This window comes from Callionymus lyra, chromosome 2 (genome assembly GCF_982586985.1).
Source record: "Callionymus lyra chromosome 2, fCalLyr1.hap1.1, whole genome shotgun sequence".
Classification (NCBI taxonomy): domain Eukaryota; kingdom Metazoa; phylum Chordata; class Actinopteri; order Syngnathiformes; family Callionymidae; genus Callionymus; species Callionymus lyra.
The window spans coordinates 10,613,228-10,629,975 of NC_141819.1; the positions used below are offsets into that span (position 1 = coordinate 10,613,228).

Consider the following 16,748-nt stretch of genomic DNA (forward strand, 5'->3'; position numbering starts at 1 on the left):
AAAGTCGCCTCCTGGGGGGACGTGGCTTGAGGAACGATGCAGCTGTATTGTTACCGGAGAGACAGTGTGGAATTCTTTGACTGCTTTTCTTCATCAGCGGAAAGAGGTTGCGGTTTCGAGTCTTTGCAAAGTATCACAGCAAGAAAACTCCGATCGATGACCTTGCTACCACAGAGTTGGGATCGATAATGTGCTTCTTGTCACACCGTGGGCCGCCCTGGTTCTCTGCTGCTGAGCCTGTGCACGTCCTTTACTGGCTATTTTTACTTTTATAGATACAACTGAAGGATAAAACAACTCCATGTGAATCGGCATTAATGGAAATTGACAGTTTCTCATTCTTTTTAAATGCTCTGATTCTGGACTAATCATTTGGAGTAATCCATCTCTTTTTAGAGTTATAGACAAAAATGTTTGTTCATTTTAATGTAGCGACTGGAGCTCAGTTGTCTCCTTCATCTTTGTACAAAAAGACGTTTTTGAAGGTTTGAGCGCTACGCTGAAATGCTAACATGCTACACAGACAGGTAACATTACGGGTAAACATCGCGAGAGCTTCCAGTTTACACACTGGGATCTCTCGCTATATTTACCTCGTATTTCTCTATTTTCAAGTTTGTATTTTTGGACGAAGACGATGGAGCCCCATTTACGACCATAAAATGAACAAACTTTCACCTATAACTCCAATAACAAACAGATTACTCTCAAATAATCCCAACCCTTAGTCAACATGAGGGTGAGTAGAAAATGAGTGAATTTCTGGTGAACTTTGACCAAAACAACACATTTCAATAAGACCAAATATTAATATTAAGGCTGAGAATAGTCGGACCAAAAACAGCGTTTCAGCGCTGTTGCAAAAATAAAACCATTCTAATCAATTAGGCAAAAAAAAACAAATCTTTGGATGATGTTGTATTTTGTTCTCTATCATTGGACTGAAGTGTTAACATGCATTACAAAACTCCATTCTTGGTTGAAATACCCACTACTTGACTTACCTATAGTGCGATTAATAGCTTTATTAACCCTGCAGTTACCAGGTTAGCTCAACTAATATCGGTCTGGAGTTTCTGTCAGGGTGGAAACTTCTGTTTAGTTCAGTGAATGAGTTGAAAAGTTCCAAGATCTAAACACATTCTATATGGTTCAAAGTCATGCTTAAAGTTAGTTTTGTTTCTTAAATGTCCTTCATAACCTCACGATGTCAAAGGACGGTTGTAGCTAGCATTAGCTATGTTGCTAACAAACACACGGCTCTTCTTACTCTATATATAAACCCTGTTGCATAAATATTTTCCGTTTAAACTAAACACGTGAACAATGCCAAAGCCTAACTATGTGTTTGAGTTTTGGGATCTCTTGTTTGTCCTTCTAGTACTCTAGCCATGTTTAACCAGCAATTATACTACAGAATTTCAATCAAATGAAGAAGAACACGTTTAAAAAAGGTTACAGTGACGGCTGCTGAACTATTTATTTTATTGAGAAGCACTATTCTATTGATATTTTAATTAATAATGGGAAAAAAAACATACATATATAAGTTAAGGAGCAACTATATAGTACTGAAAAGATTCTGCAGTGTATTTTGAAATTAAATAAACATCTACTGGAAGCAGATAATTTTTTCTCGAGTATTTGATTCACCCTGACCTGTGTGTTTGTGTCTAGATGCCGAAATAAATCCCACCAAACAAAAGCATGAAATCTAATTTCAACGGGACTCGGAGTCAAACAAACCCCTTCAGAGCCTCATTATCCTGACGATTGCTCAGCCGACCCTTGTCTTGCATGATTCGCTGGCAGGAAAACTCAAAAACAAAAGTCTTCATCAGAATGATAATGAGGTGTTTTTGCGAGAGAGAGACCCAGTTTCAAAGAAGACAGTTAGGGCCGAGGATTTATTTCCTCTCTGCCTCCGGGGCTCAGTGGAGCACTTTAGAGAGACAGGTTATTGGAACGACGTCTCCTCGTTGTCCGTCCTAGCGCCGCCGCCCGGCGTCTCCAGGCCACCAGCGTCGCCTCCAGACTTCCTAGTTTCATTCATCTAGTGATGAAGTTAATCTGGGATATTTTTCTTTTTTAAATCTCCATTTTATTATATCATCTTTCTATGATAATCTTTAGGTTTAAGGTGTCACAAGTGATCCGCCTCGTCTTGTGTTTTGGTTTTATCGGCTTAGAAATTTGATATGACTTGAATATTTTTGGGACTATTAGCTGACACAGAAGTATTTAGCATTTAACTCCTGGCACAAGTCGGTTCTTGCCTTTTCACCACTTATCTTAAATATCCTTATTTCTTTAGGATATATTATAAGTATAAATAAAAACATTCATGGTAGATAGACTTTATTAATCCCTCTGGAGATCTCCTTCCGGAAATTAGGTTTCAAGTTCGCAGCATTTTCATAAAAACAAGAAAGGGAACAAAGTGCAAATTAAAGAACAAAGAGCAAGGAATGACAAAGCGCAAATAAAAAGCACATAGATCAAAGGAAATAATGCAAAGAAAATGATACAAAGATGAACATCATCAACTACTGATGGTTTCACGAGGCCTCATGAAACTGGTGTGTAGTTGTGTAGAAACGCCACTAGATGGAACTCTGCTTTATAATGGTTGTTTATAATATTCCAATGCAAAAAAACCGCCTATTCATCTATTTTAATCACACAATATTGTTGTATTCCATATTGGTAACTAGAAACAAATACAAAAAAATAAAGGTACGGTCGAAAGACGTTGCCGTGGAAGCAGAACATGCTTCTACTGCACCTGAAGAAGAGCCATTGAAAGCTTCACTGTACTGGCCAGGCATTGATTAATGTGTAGGATCTACTAGGTTGTCATTCTTTTCAAAACCTTTCAGTTGTTTCTTGGTCCACGAGGACAACCGGTGGATAAGTATTTTAATGCATGTAACCAATTCCAAGTACTTGCAATATACATAAAATGTGGACATTTAAGAACAGTTAGGGTTATCCTAGATTTTTACCAGCGGGTACGGAAATACCCTCTTTGTAAATTGAGTGTTGACTTTAATACAAAAGTAACCATTGTTCTAAAGTCATTGATTCACTATAATGTTTTGGTAGCAGATCAAAGATCTGGTGATACGATACGCATCAGGTTACAGGGACAACCGTACGATATATTACTATATATTGCTATATATAACAGTAACAATAAGTATATACTCTGGTGTTGCAGAATTTACAGACCACATCACGGATGGATGGATGGATGGATGGATGGATGGATGGATGGATGGATGGATGGATGGATGGATGGATGGATAAAACCTTAATATATGAAGTCGTAACTTCTTTTGTTTTGAAACCAAAATATGTCCAAATATACTGTATCCTCTCGTCCTCAGGATAACGCAGAATTGTATTGTTCTTTTAGCTGCGGAGGACATAATGACTGCCTCCATCTAGTGGCGCAAAGTTTAATTGCAACACACAATGAAAAACCGCAAAGACTATTAATTGTAAATTAAAAAAAAAAAAAGTTACTTTACTATTTTAACTGCACTTTATTGAAATGTAAACCATTAGGTAACTATAGTCAACAAAAAAATTAATATTAATCTAAATCGATACAGTGTTGCCCAATATCGATACATTATCATGAAAAATATATGTATTGCAATGTATTGCTGTATTCATATTTTTTAAAAACACCACTAGTATATAGTGCTGTACTATTATAAAAAAAGCACAGTTTTCATGAGCTTCACATGAATCCAAGATCCTTTAAGAATTTAACTCTTGCCACCCCATCAAAGAAGGTCCTAAAGCAGTCGCTGGTCACGTCCGAATGGTAGAAACGTCTTCTTGAGATGAGGGTTGTTGTTTGAAAGGCACCGAGGCTAATGAAAGTCAGCGATGAACTGTACAATACAAGTCGCTCCCTGATTTATCGCTGCATTAGCAGCAATGTATGGAAGATGTTAATGAAGGTCAAATGACACAACACTTCCACCGGGTTCATAGTGAGGTTGTGTCTATTAAACGGTAGAACCTTCCCTCGGCACACACACACACCGACACACACCCAATTATTTAGCCCTCTGCTGTTAAATGATTGGAGGACATTTACCTCATCCAGCGCCGGCTCCTCTGCTGGATAATGTTTTCGTAAAGAGTTCCCACCTAATTAGCCTTTTTGGACTTCAACCATCTCTGGAGCGAATCGTGCCTTGTGTGTGTGTGTGTGTGTGTGTGTGTGTGCTCACAGTTGATCCTCTCGGGTATTTAATGGTCTATTTATTTTTAATAATCCAGCATTAGAGATTGCTGGTAATCCTGTTTCTCTTGCCATGCAGTGTTTGTGTTTGTAAGGGATAAATTAATTAGTTCGGTTGATTCGTCGATTTCAGACGTTCCTGTTGATGAAAACCACGTCGACGACGTCAACATTTTGTCGTCATTGTTAGAAAATTGGAGGTTAATAAAGACGATTCTCACGCTTATATAGCAGTAATATACTGTGTTTTGAATATGGTTTTTGGGTAGTGATGTGTCGATGAAGCTTCATGAAGCAGTGTCATATTTTTTAGAGGACAGTAGGGGGCGCCCTCAGCTTAAAGATTATGTGATGTTTCAATAGAATAACTTTTCAAAGCAATAGATTATAGAGCAAAGAGTGACATCTAGTGGACTCAGGAAATAATGACACTGTATCATGAAGCTTCATCGACACATCACTAGATTAAGGTGTACTTGTTCCTCCTTACTTTTTCCTGTAATGATTAACTTAACTTGAATAAATATAATAATACACATATATGGATGATGACATCATGACACTCTAATTAATGAGCTAGTATCTCAAATAAACATAAACATATTAAATAAACATATAATAAACATATTTTACCTACACATCTTCATAAATGGTCTTTAAGAGGTTAAGAAAATTACCTCTAGCTATATTTCTTGATAAACAAATGGTAAATAAATAGGTGAATAAAAAAAGTTCCCATAAAAATGAGTAGTAGTAGTAGTATTCACAATCGAAAATGGAATTCATTAATATTATTATATATATATATATATATATATATATATATATATATATATATATATATATATATATATATATATTATATTATAACATGTTGGAGCGAAACAAAGTGCGTAATAAAAATAAGATGTACATTTCAATATTATTGTGGACATTAACTGTGAATAATGTTATGATGATGAGGTCCTTTCCGTTAAAAAATAAGTATTTGTCAAGCAACCTTTAATTGTCAGGTTTAAAAAAAAAATAGGTTAAGCCATTTTTTTCTTCTTTTGAACATAAAAAATTGATAAAACTTTTCAACTTTTACGCAACAATATAAGTAAAAATTGAAATACTAGAGTTTATAATCCAACAGAAAGTCATTTATTTTATATATTTGTTAATATGCTGTACACTCATTGGCTAAACTTAATATAATCAAAAATATAATTAACTTTTTTGTTGTCTCTGGGTCACAGTGACCCAACTGCCCCGGAAACAAATACGTTTCTGGTATCCCTTGTGTCATCTTGACCCAGAGACAAACACATTAAAGAGCGAAGTGGTTCGCCTGCTGCAAATGTTCACTCAACCCTAAAGGATGATTCTTCCCATTTAGAGTTCCTCATCGCGTCGGGTCACCGTCGTGACACGTCGACACAGCTTGTATGGCTGTGGGTAGAATCCGTGTTACATTGTAAGATCCAGTATTTGACCTTTAGTTACGCAACCCTTCCGCCCGCCTCGCCCTCCTCAGTCGGAGGGCCCCGGAGCCACGGAGCCTCGTCGCTCCAGCCGTGACACATCGCTGGTTAGATATCATTCCTTCAACGACCACAAGCGCCTTGAGTTTCAACCGGGCTCCCATCTAAATGGGCTTCAATTTTTAATCCGAGCTGGAGAGAAGGGAATCGCATCGGGGGAGGATTGCATATCGGTAATTTATTTAAGAAGTCTTACGAGGAGTTTCGGAGCCAGGGAAGGGAAAAGTATCTGCGTGGCTTTTTTTTTATTTTTTATATCATTCAGCCCAAGGGGGCTGTAGGTAGACTCTAGTCAGCAGCGAGTTCCTCTGCTGAGGAGCATCGTTCTGCTTCAGGCCTCTGGTTTAAAAAAAAAAAAAAAAGATTTTCCCCCCAAAATATGTTATGCAAGGCATTTGAATAATTGATAGAAGTTTTCACTTAAACTCGCATTTTAAATCACCTCTCGAATCAGGATCTTGAAGTTTCCAAAAAGCTGGGCTGCCAGCGGTCAGACAAACAATTGGACTGTCGTTGCGTAACCTCGCGTAATCAAACACGAAGGAAGCGTTTCATTAAAACGATCTCCCGGGCTGCCACTTACCCATGCGGGTGAGGTAAAGTGTTGAGGGGTTGAGACCGGGATAGAGGGACGGGGGGACGCTGACGGTGGCACGCTATCGTGGAGTTCATCCTTAATGAGTGAGGATTAGGAGGGATGATCTAGGCTTTTGCAAAACCCCGGGACCGGAGCTGGGAATATTTGTCTGCGTGTGGTTTTGATCATACTTTTATTTTTTCTATGGAAATGATAATAAGCATTTTTGTATTAAAGGCACAGCAGGACTGATTAGTGATGAAGCTTCATGAAACAGTGTCATATATTTCAGAGGACAGTAGGGGGCGCCCTCAGCTTAAAATTGATGTAGGGTTTCAATAGAATAGCTTTTCAAAGCAATAGATTATAGAACAAAGAGTGACATTTAGTGGATGAATTACATTTTTGGGCCTTTTCGTAACTGGAAAAATGTTGAAATACTGCACCATGTCGACCATATAATCTGGATTATTCCATTTCCAAATCGTGACGTAGAGCCAACTGGGTGTGGATCGGGAAAACCTAAGGCGAACGTTTCAAACTCAATCATACAAGATTGTCTGTAACTAGTGATGTGTCGATGAAGCTTCATGAAGCAGTGTCATATTTTTCAGTAGGGGGCGCCCCCAGCTTAAAAATAATGTGAGGTTTCAATAGAATAACTTTTCAAAGCAATGGATTATAGAGCAAAGAGTGACATCTAGTGGACTCAGGAAATAATGACGCTGTTTCATGAAGCTTCACCGACACATCACTAGTTTTTACCTCTTTTTGCACCAAGTATAAAGAAAACAGACCATCACTAGTTTGAAAACTAATGAAAAATATGACTAGAAAAGAAACTAGAAACTTCCTGGTTAAGCCAGTTTTGGATCGCAATAGAAATGCGACGATAAATTCCGATGACCTGAATTTCCACAATATTATCCCGAACATATCACCTAATCATCACTTACTTTCCTTGACTTGAGAATCTCCATATTAATTTTAAAATGAAATAAAAGTATTTCTGAATCATATTTCTCTCATAAAAGAAACCTAAAAATGTCACATTTGTAAAAGAACATGTTGGGCGGTTTTGCATTTTTTTTCTGTACTTAAAACTGTAAACAAAAATAAGATTTTCTATAGTAGTAGTGAAATCATGGCATAGAGAAAAGTAGTGATGCGTCGATGAAGCTTCGTGAAACAGTGTCATTATTTACTGAGTCCACTAGATGTCACTCTTTGCTCTATAATCTATTGCTTTGAAAAGTTATTTTATTGAAACCTCACATCAATTTTAAGATGAGGGCGCCCCCTACTGTCCTCTGAAAAATATGACACTGTTTCATGAAGCTTCATCGACACATCACTAGCGAAAAGGGAGATTAGCTAAAAGCAGAATAAATGCTAATTTGAAGTATTTTTGGATCAAATAATCCATTGAATGGACGGTAGGAGGCGATGAATAGAGCGCAGACGGGGTGGAGCATCAGGACGGCTAGAGACGAAGGTCAACCGTGACAGAAATTCCCATCAAAGTTTGAACCGACACAGAAGCGATCGCGGACTACATTCCTGCCTCCGTTTGCTCGGCAGGCCCGTCGACAGATTGTTCATATGGACTCAGAACCTGGTCCAGATGTTTACTGTTGCGCAACATCAGCGCAATTTGATCATTTCAACCTATATCTGCAGGAATTAACGCCGACCCCTCCGGACGGATGGATGTTAGCGCTGGTGTGTGTTGCCTTCTCCGCACCAATGGCAGCTCTTCCTCCTCCTCGTCGTCCTCCTCCCTCGGAGATGAGCACGAGAGCTGATTAATATTCCGCTGCAGTGATTATTCATCCATTTAATTATTTGTGAGCTCTTGCCTTGGAGGGGATAACAATACACGATTGTTAGTCATTTATTTTTATAATTCCTCAAACATTGTCTCCTAAGAATACACGCGAGAAAGACCACGATTTGACAGTTTTCCCGTCTTGCTTTTTCGACTCTTCAGACGGACACGGGTCTGAGGTCAGGAGCTGCTGGATGACGAACACTTGACTGAAGGTTCACTTGAACTTTGAAGCTGAGAAGTTACTTAAAGGCCGACGTGTAGAGATGAGAGAGCGTTTGAGATTTGTTTTTTAAATAGGAAACGTAGTTGGTGCTTTTGAAATAGAATCTTAAAGTTCAAATAATGTGTTGATGTAAGTGTGTGTTAAATAGATGTTGGACTCTATTGTATCATCAGTGTCTGTTTGTACAAAACTCTCTTTAAATTGAAATATTGACATTAGAAAATGATCTTAAGCCCCGCCCACTGAAAACACACTGGAGATTAAATGATTGGTCAAATATCAAGGTGAGTCACCGGGCATCATCAATCCCGGAAGTCTCCACCTGCAAGGGATTCGTTGTATAAACAAAGAGGGGCGTGATTACAGCTGGCTGGAGGAGGAGTGAAGCCATTATTACAATGGACTCTCGTAACCTCTCGTTCGCCCAGATTTTAGATGGGGGAGAACTTTATAAGGTAATAAATTGAAAACATGGCTTTAACATTTAAAACATGGGAGTCAGATTGGATTTTCAACTTTTTGGAAACTTGACCAGAACGATTTTTGTTGAATTTTCAAAATTGATAGGCTACTTTAAATTTGGAGAATATCCTTTTGTTTTGTATTTTATTAAAAAATTCTTCAGACTTTAAAAATCATCTGAAAAATTATATAAATTATAATTTTCTTTCTTTCACTCATTTTCTACTCACCCTCATGTCGACTAAGGATTGGGATTATTTTCAGAGTAATATGTTCCTTTTTAGAGTTATAGACAAAATGTTTTGTTCATTTTAATGTAGCGACTGGAGCTCAGTTGTCTTCGTCTTCATCTTCATCCAAAAAAACATCCAAATACCTCCATACTGCTCGTCTGTAACGTCACTCTTGTATTGAAGCCTCGACATTAGAAATTATTCCAGAAAAAATGTAACAAGATTATATTTTAAGTTTGTTTGTAGCAGACATTTAAAGAAAAACAAGCGATATAAAGTATACACTGGAAGTGCTCGTGATATCACCTGATAGTACTTTCAAAAAATAACAGAATACTCTGTGTTCTAACCATTAGTCGACATGAGTGTAAGTAGAAAAAGACTTTGAATTTTGGATGAAATAAGCCTTTAATGTAGTGACTGATGCTCACTCATTTCTGTCTTCTTCTTCATCAAAAAAGGACAAAATTTCTTCATGATTTCTTCAATTATTTCTTCAGTACAAGAGGGACGTTACAGACGAGCAGTATATGGAAGTATTTGGATGTTTTTAAGTGTCTTTTTTGGACGAAGATGAAGACGAAGAATGACAGTGACGTTAAGATCAACGCTTGTAAAAACTATATTAACCTCAGATGATGATTAAACACAATACGAGGCTCAATGCAGTCTCTTCATCATATACGACAGTCACGGAAAGACAGCGTAGATGTTTCCCCTCGACCGTTTGGTATCCTCTTACAGACAATGGCAGATTACAGTGTTTCCGCGACAGTTAATGGTGCATCTGTGAACACGTGTTCCTGGGAGATGATTTATAATAATTAATCCACTATGTCCAGACACAGATTCTCATTCCAAGCCCTCAAACCCCCAATCGACGACACACACACACACACACACTCGCCGCTACACAACCCCCCCCCCACCAGCCCCGGCTCAGGGAACACAGCTGTGACCACCTCGGCGCCTTTCCAACCCGACGTCGACCAACATCCCGGCTACAGGACACGGAAGGGGATTTAGAAAATGTCTCTGTTAAAACCTCTGCTCCTCGACAACGCACTCCATCTTCATATCACGCCGCATTAGAGCTAAGCCCGGACAAAAGCATTGTTTATTGTGTCATTAATATCCATATTGATCCCGAGACTGTCGGGGAAGATGAACGACTCAAAGTGATGAAGACGCGGCACGTGGACAGATGCCTGTGTTACGACATGATCACGGAAATTAGAGAAAAAACACTTTTCTTTTAAGGATAACCTTGGGGTGAATTTCCAATATTTCCATTATTAAAGTGAAGTACTTTAAATGATGGAGCCCCAAACTGATCAAGCAAAATACATATATAATGGTATTCTATTTCTTAATTCTTATTTATATTGATTCTTGTTGACAAATATATTGTCATGTGTATTTTGTTATTACTTTTATGATCACTGAGAAAATTTGACATCATGAAAAAACTATTTAAATATCTATAGTTTAATTAAAACTGTCACTTTAACACATGTATATTTCTTTAAATCATGATTATTATTACATCTTTATTCAACTTCCAAACAAATTGTGGTTTTTTTTCTTGTCATTTAAACAAATTTAATAAATATTATAATATTAATTAATAATATTTTTAAATATCTTTCTAAACTTTGTTTTATTATCAATAATAATATTTATCTTGTGACATACAGTATATGACATGAGGACCACCTGGAGATGTATATATATATATATATATAATTAATCTACGGAAAAACCGAAGTTCTGTTTATGAACAAAATAGACACGAAGTAAAATAGATATGAAAATAAAAACAGTGAAATGTTCTATATTTAGAGTAGACCTGGGCAAAGTGGGCGTCACATAAATACAGTCAAAGGGCCGTATGTGGCCCATGGGGGTCATGAGGTCAAAGGTCATGTAAAAACCAAAGGTTTTATTTGTATTTATTTCAATAATTTATAATTATTTTCCAAATCTGACTATGGGGTTTTTATTTTAGGACTTTTTTCCTTGCATTTTTCTTAAAAATTAAAATAAATATAAGGAAAAAATGTTATTTTGTGTGAGATTTAAAAATAAATCAACGTTATATACACTAAAATACAATAAAAATTGATCGACACATAGTATAGACAGTTAAAAAAACATTACCCTTTAAGTGCAGTATTTCTAATGGCATGTGTGGAAACTAACAAATTACCAACGACACTAAAAAACAGAATAGATTAATAAACCAAAATAAAATAAAAAACATGAAGGAAAAAAAGGAGAACTAACAATATTCATATTTAATGCATTATTATGTTCCTTCTTTTCATTTGAATACTTCGTATCCGTCAAAATAAACACGTTTTTAGATCATATTTTGACTCTTTTTTTTCGTTTTGTCCAGTGGTTCCTCACAACCGTCCCAGAAAAACGATGTGGAAAATCTAACCAGCAACCCCTACATGTCCATGTTTAAGTTCACTATCCTACCATCGGGCTGAACCTTCCTTTGATAGAACGATGAGGCCGTTAGCGTCGCTCACAGAAAAGAAAACGTAAGGAATTGAAAACACGTGAAGTGAACTTAATGTGTTTTCGTGTTTAAAGTTTCTCTATATTGTTGGAACGTCTTAAAGTTCAGCCAAACGGCGTCTTTTTTTCCGATGCAAGTCTTTACCTGGAAACTAATTCAGGTCCCTGCGCACAAGACAGCGTAAGTAATAAAGGAGAAGAAAAGCCCAGCAAGACGTTTAGTCATTTGTGGGTCACAATGCAGCCTGGAGTAGTTTGGAATACATTTGAATGACTAAAGGAGGTTATTATCCAATGAATGTCTCATTATTTCGCTTCTAAATCCGAGGGGACCTTGACTGGTGTCGCACTCTTTGGTTTATTCCTTTGAATCCTGATGGTAATTTCCGTGAAGCCTATTCTCTCACCGGTTGTTTTTCCGCCGTGCTACCTTTTTTCCAATTATACACGTAATCAGGGTTTCTTATGTGGGTGATGATGTGAGGACTCTTTTAAGGACACACACACACACACACACACACACACACACACACACACACACACACACACACACACACGCACACACACGCAGTGTGATTATCCAAAAAAAGATTCTATTGAAACCTATTTAAAACAAAAGTAAAGAAGCTGAAAAGGATAAAATCAAGCTAAATATGCTAAAATTGTTATCGTATTATAGTATATATACAACATTCTTTATTTATTTTAATTTTAGGGTCAATAAATACAAACAAAAATGACACACGTGAAGGAAAAAAACCCAATAGTCATATTTGGAGACAAGTTATGAATTTTTTTAATAAATACAAAATAATACCTTTAGTATTAACATGATGTATGACCTTATGACCCCGCGGCCACATTAAGCCCTTTGACTGTATTTATGTTTCAAATTAAAAATAAGTGTAGACAGTAATATTCAATTAAAATCTTTACATCATTCAATCTATAGATCAACTCTCTTAGTCGCATTTATCTTTATATTTTATCTTTTTTTCTTTACAAACATTCTATTAAGATTTTAGGGATTTTCTCTCTATTTTCACTCCTTTCTAACTCTTGGGGCAAATCACTATATCATCAGTAAACATCAATGTCCAACAAATTGAAAATTGTCCCTCAATTAAAATTAATTGTAAGACAACTTGTTGCTGTAATATCTTTCTAGTCTATTTTAATATATATATTATCAAAATATGTATATAATAAAATAAAATAAATATCAAATTGAGTGAAATAATATTTGGAAAAAAAAGTATATATTTTTTACTTATTTATTATTATTTATTATTTTCTAAATATTTTTTAAAAATAAATATAAATATAGATATTTGGTATAAAGCTATTTCAATGGGCCCTTCATGTACAACATAAACACATATAACTTCATCCTAATAATAATATTCTTATATGAAGAACTAGTGAAGCTCAACACAGGTGCACAAAACAAAAAAGATTTAAATTAAATTAATAATAAACTCTTCTTTAACTGTGACAAAGAAAAAGAAAAAAAAACCTGTTTTCTAATCAGACAATACAGTTAAGAGAAGCATTGTCTGTTAAAGGATTAACATATTTCCTCCTATTGTCTCCGGCGTTCTTCTAACTTTCATCCACTTTATTTCTCCAGTTGTCATCCCCCCCTTCTATTATTCTCCATCCCTCTCGGCTCCATCGCGTCTCTCCTCCCCCATTATCTCCTCTGTTGGTTCCTCGTCTCAGCTCATCTTTATTTCTCCGCCTAGTTTATTCAGCTTGCTTCTGTCCTCTCTCTCTCTCTCTCTCTCTCTCTCTCTCTCTTGGCTTGTGTTCACCTAGTGTTCCCTCACAACTGGGAATCATCTCGTCCTCCGTCACTCACTCACTCTCTCCTAAAACCTCCTTGTCGCTCCCTTGTTTAGAACACATCCCTTTCCTATTGATTAGATTAACTTCTCATTCCCTCTTTCTCTCTACCTTTCTTTTCTCGTGGAGATCATCTTTTTAATTGCTCAAGGGTACGTCAATCCCTTTTCTACCTGGTCGGGGGGGTGGAGGGCTGAATCGGTCGTTGCCGTGGTAACACTTCTCCATCACGGAAGGGAATTTTTGAAGGTGTGTTTCACCTTCATCCCGTCATATGTGGCTTAAATTATTATCTGCTCCACCTAATAGATTTTTTTCCTTCCTTTAAACTTAAAAAAAATACAGAATTCAAAATAAAAACTGTAGCTAAAGTGTATTTGTATTGATTGACACCATTAGTGGGACATTATACCTTTTTTTTTACAACTAAAAACATAATTTTCTCTTTAAATTGCCTGTTGTGAATCCTTAAAAATATATATTTTCATGAGAATGTATGCATCAGTCTAATAGCATCAATTTTAAAGCAAAATAAAATGATAGAAAATGAAGTTTCTAAAATCAAGTTCATATGAATCAATATCCAAAAGAAAATATGTAGTTTATCATAAAAAAAAAATCACTAGTTGTTGTTTCATGTTCATTGTTCACCGAGCTCATCGTCAGATAATAATATAATAATAATAATGAATATTTATTGTGTAGCTATAACTATGGTTTAGATTTCAACATGAAGCAGATGACGCCACTCAACTTTACTAATGGAGTCGTAATTTTGGACATAACAAGAAGTTTGTATAAAACATAAACTAAAAAACTAAAAGAAAATACTATATTCAATGTAAACAAAACTTAAAAATACATATATACCAGATCAAGACAGTAATTTACTTGAGTTAACTTTTAAACGTAATTAAAAAAGTAAAAACACAACTCTCCTGGCCAGTTCAAGTCCCTCATCATGACCATGTTTTCAACTTATTACTTTATAAAGTTGCTCTGAAATCTGGGCGAACGAGAGGTTACGAGAGCTGAGTCTATGATGACGTAATAATGGCTTCACTCCTCCTCCAGCCAGCTGTAAACATGCCCCGCTTTGTTTATACAACGAGTCCCTTGGAGGTGGAGACTTCTAGGATTGATGAGCTGTGGTGACAAACCTCTGTGTTTGACCAGTATCAGCAGAGTGGGTGTGGTTATGGTAAACAAGATTTAATCTCCAGAAAAACAAGTGTTTTCAGTGGGCGGGGCTTAAGATCATTTTCTAATGTCAATATTTCAATGAAAATAGAGTTTTGTACAAACAGACACTGATGAAACAATAGAGTCCAACATCTATTTAACACACACTTACATCAACACATTAGTTAATCTTGAAACATATGGAATAAACACAACAATATCGTTCACTTCTACTGATCTCGTAAACGAATGCTTTTGAAACCGTCGCGCAAAAGACACTCAAGACATAAAGATGGAATTAGTGGACAAAATAATCCAGTTATGTCGGCGGTGAATACACTCACGGTTCGTGGCGTCACCCGGGAGGACGTGCACGGAGCCAACACTCGCCGCGCATGCCTTCATTTCCCAGCGATGCGGCGCCATCTGTCTCCGCCCGGCCAGCGAACACCGGCTGCCAATATGTAGCGGGGTCACGAGAGAACACTCCGGATCGCTCACACTTCGGGTAGGATCTCACCTGCGAGGATATATCGTCGAAGTTGTCGATCACCTCGGACGTCGATCCGGGGGGGGGTGGGTTCGTGCTCACGTGTCTTCATCCCGGGGCCTGATGAACGGCGTCGGTCGAGGGAGTGTCTCATGCCTCGTAGGAAGCGGTAGTGCAGCAGCGTGTGCGCGGAATAAATGCTGTACATTAAACAAATTCCCCGGCGCTCGTCTTGGCAGCGCGTGGACGAGGGAATATATATCACGCCTCTTTCCCCCGAGCATGGATGTATAAACACGGAATCTTTATAAACGTGTCGGCTACTGAGGAGCGTCTTGACCTGGAGGAAACGTCGGAATGTGTGGAGATAATAAGGCCCCGAGAGGATGAGCAGATACTTTTTTTTTTCACTCTTAGCGTCCCGGTGATGAGCAAACGTTCACTGTAAGCTGAGGAAATAACTGAAATGTTTTCCTCGAGCACTTCCTGTTTACAGGGAGACTCGTGTTGCCTGAAACTGTCAGTCTTCACTAGTGATGGTGTCGATGAAGCTTCATGAAACAGTGTCATGTTTTTCAGAGGACAGTAGGGGGCGCCCTCAGCTTAAAAATAATGTGAGGTTTCAATAGAATAACTTTTCAAAGCAATAGATTATAGAGCAAAGAGTGACATCTAGTGGACTCAGGAAATAATGACACTGTTTTATGAAGCTTCATCGACACATCACTAGATTTTACTGTAAAAAAATAAGTCAAGGTCAAGTGAGGCATCATGAGGATCATTCGACCGTTTGACTTCCAATAACTTTTTTAAGTGATTCGACATTTGTATTTTTAAGACATCCTAGTAAAACTTGGTCTCATCATTTGTTTTTTTCAAATCCGTGCAGATAAGAAAAACAAAAATACGAGCAGCTTTTAAGATTAAACACTCGATTAAGTCCTTTATAGTTTAGCATCCTGTGGGTTTCACGTTCATTTTTATGTGCCAGTGATGATGAAGCTTCATGAAGCAGTGTCATATTTTTCAGAGGACAGTAGGGGGCGCCCTGAGCTTAAAAATGATTTGAGGTTTCAATAGAATAGCTTTTCAAATCAATAGATTATAGAGCAAAGAGTGACATGTAGGGGACTAAGGAAATAATGACACTGTTTCATGAAGCTTCAACGACACATCACTAACTTAAGCCTGGAGATAAAATCTAATTTACCATAATGACACCCGCTCTGCTGTGATTGGTCAAACATTTAGGTATGTCACCTCACATTATGAGTCCCGGAAGTCTCCACTTCCAAGGGACTCGTTGTGTAAACAAGGTGAGATGTGATCATAGCTGGCTGGAGGAGGAGTGAAGCCCTTATTACGTCATAATGGACTCTGCTCTCGTAACCTCTTGTTCGCCCAGATTTCATGGCAACTTTATAAAGTACTAAGTGTAAAACATGGTCATAATGAGGGACTTACTGCATCTTGGAGAGGAAGACTTTAACATTTGAAAGATGTGAGTCAGGAGAGTTGGATGTCCTTCACTATTTGAGTTTTAACTTAAAGAAGTCTTGAAGAAGAGATTTTTAGTTTTAAATATTCAA

The 16,748-nt window shown here is 37.2% G+C and overlaps 1 protein-coding gene across 1 annotated transcript in view; it reads left to right on the forward strand.

Moving 5' to 3' along the window:
• Window positions 1–16,748, forward strand: part of ptprsa (protein tyrosine phosphatase receptor type Sa) — a 267,112-nt gene that overhangs the window by 37,480 nt on the left and 212,884 nt on the right. The window lies entirely within an intron of this gene.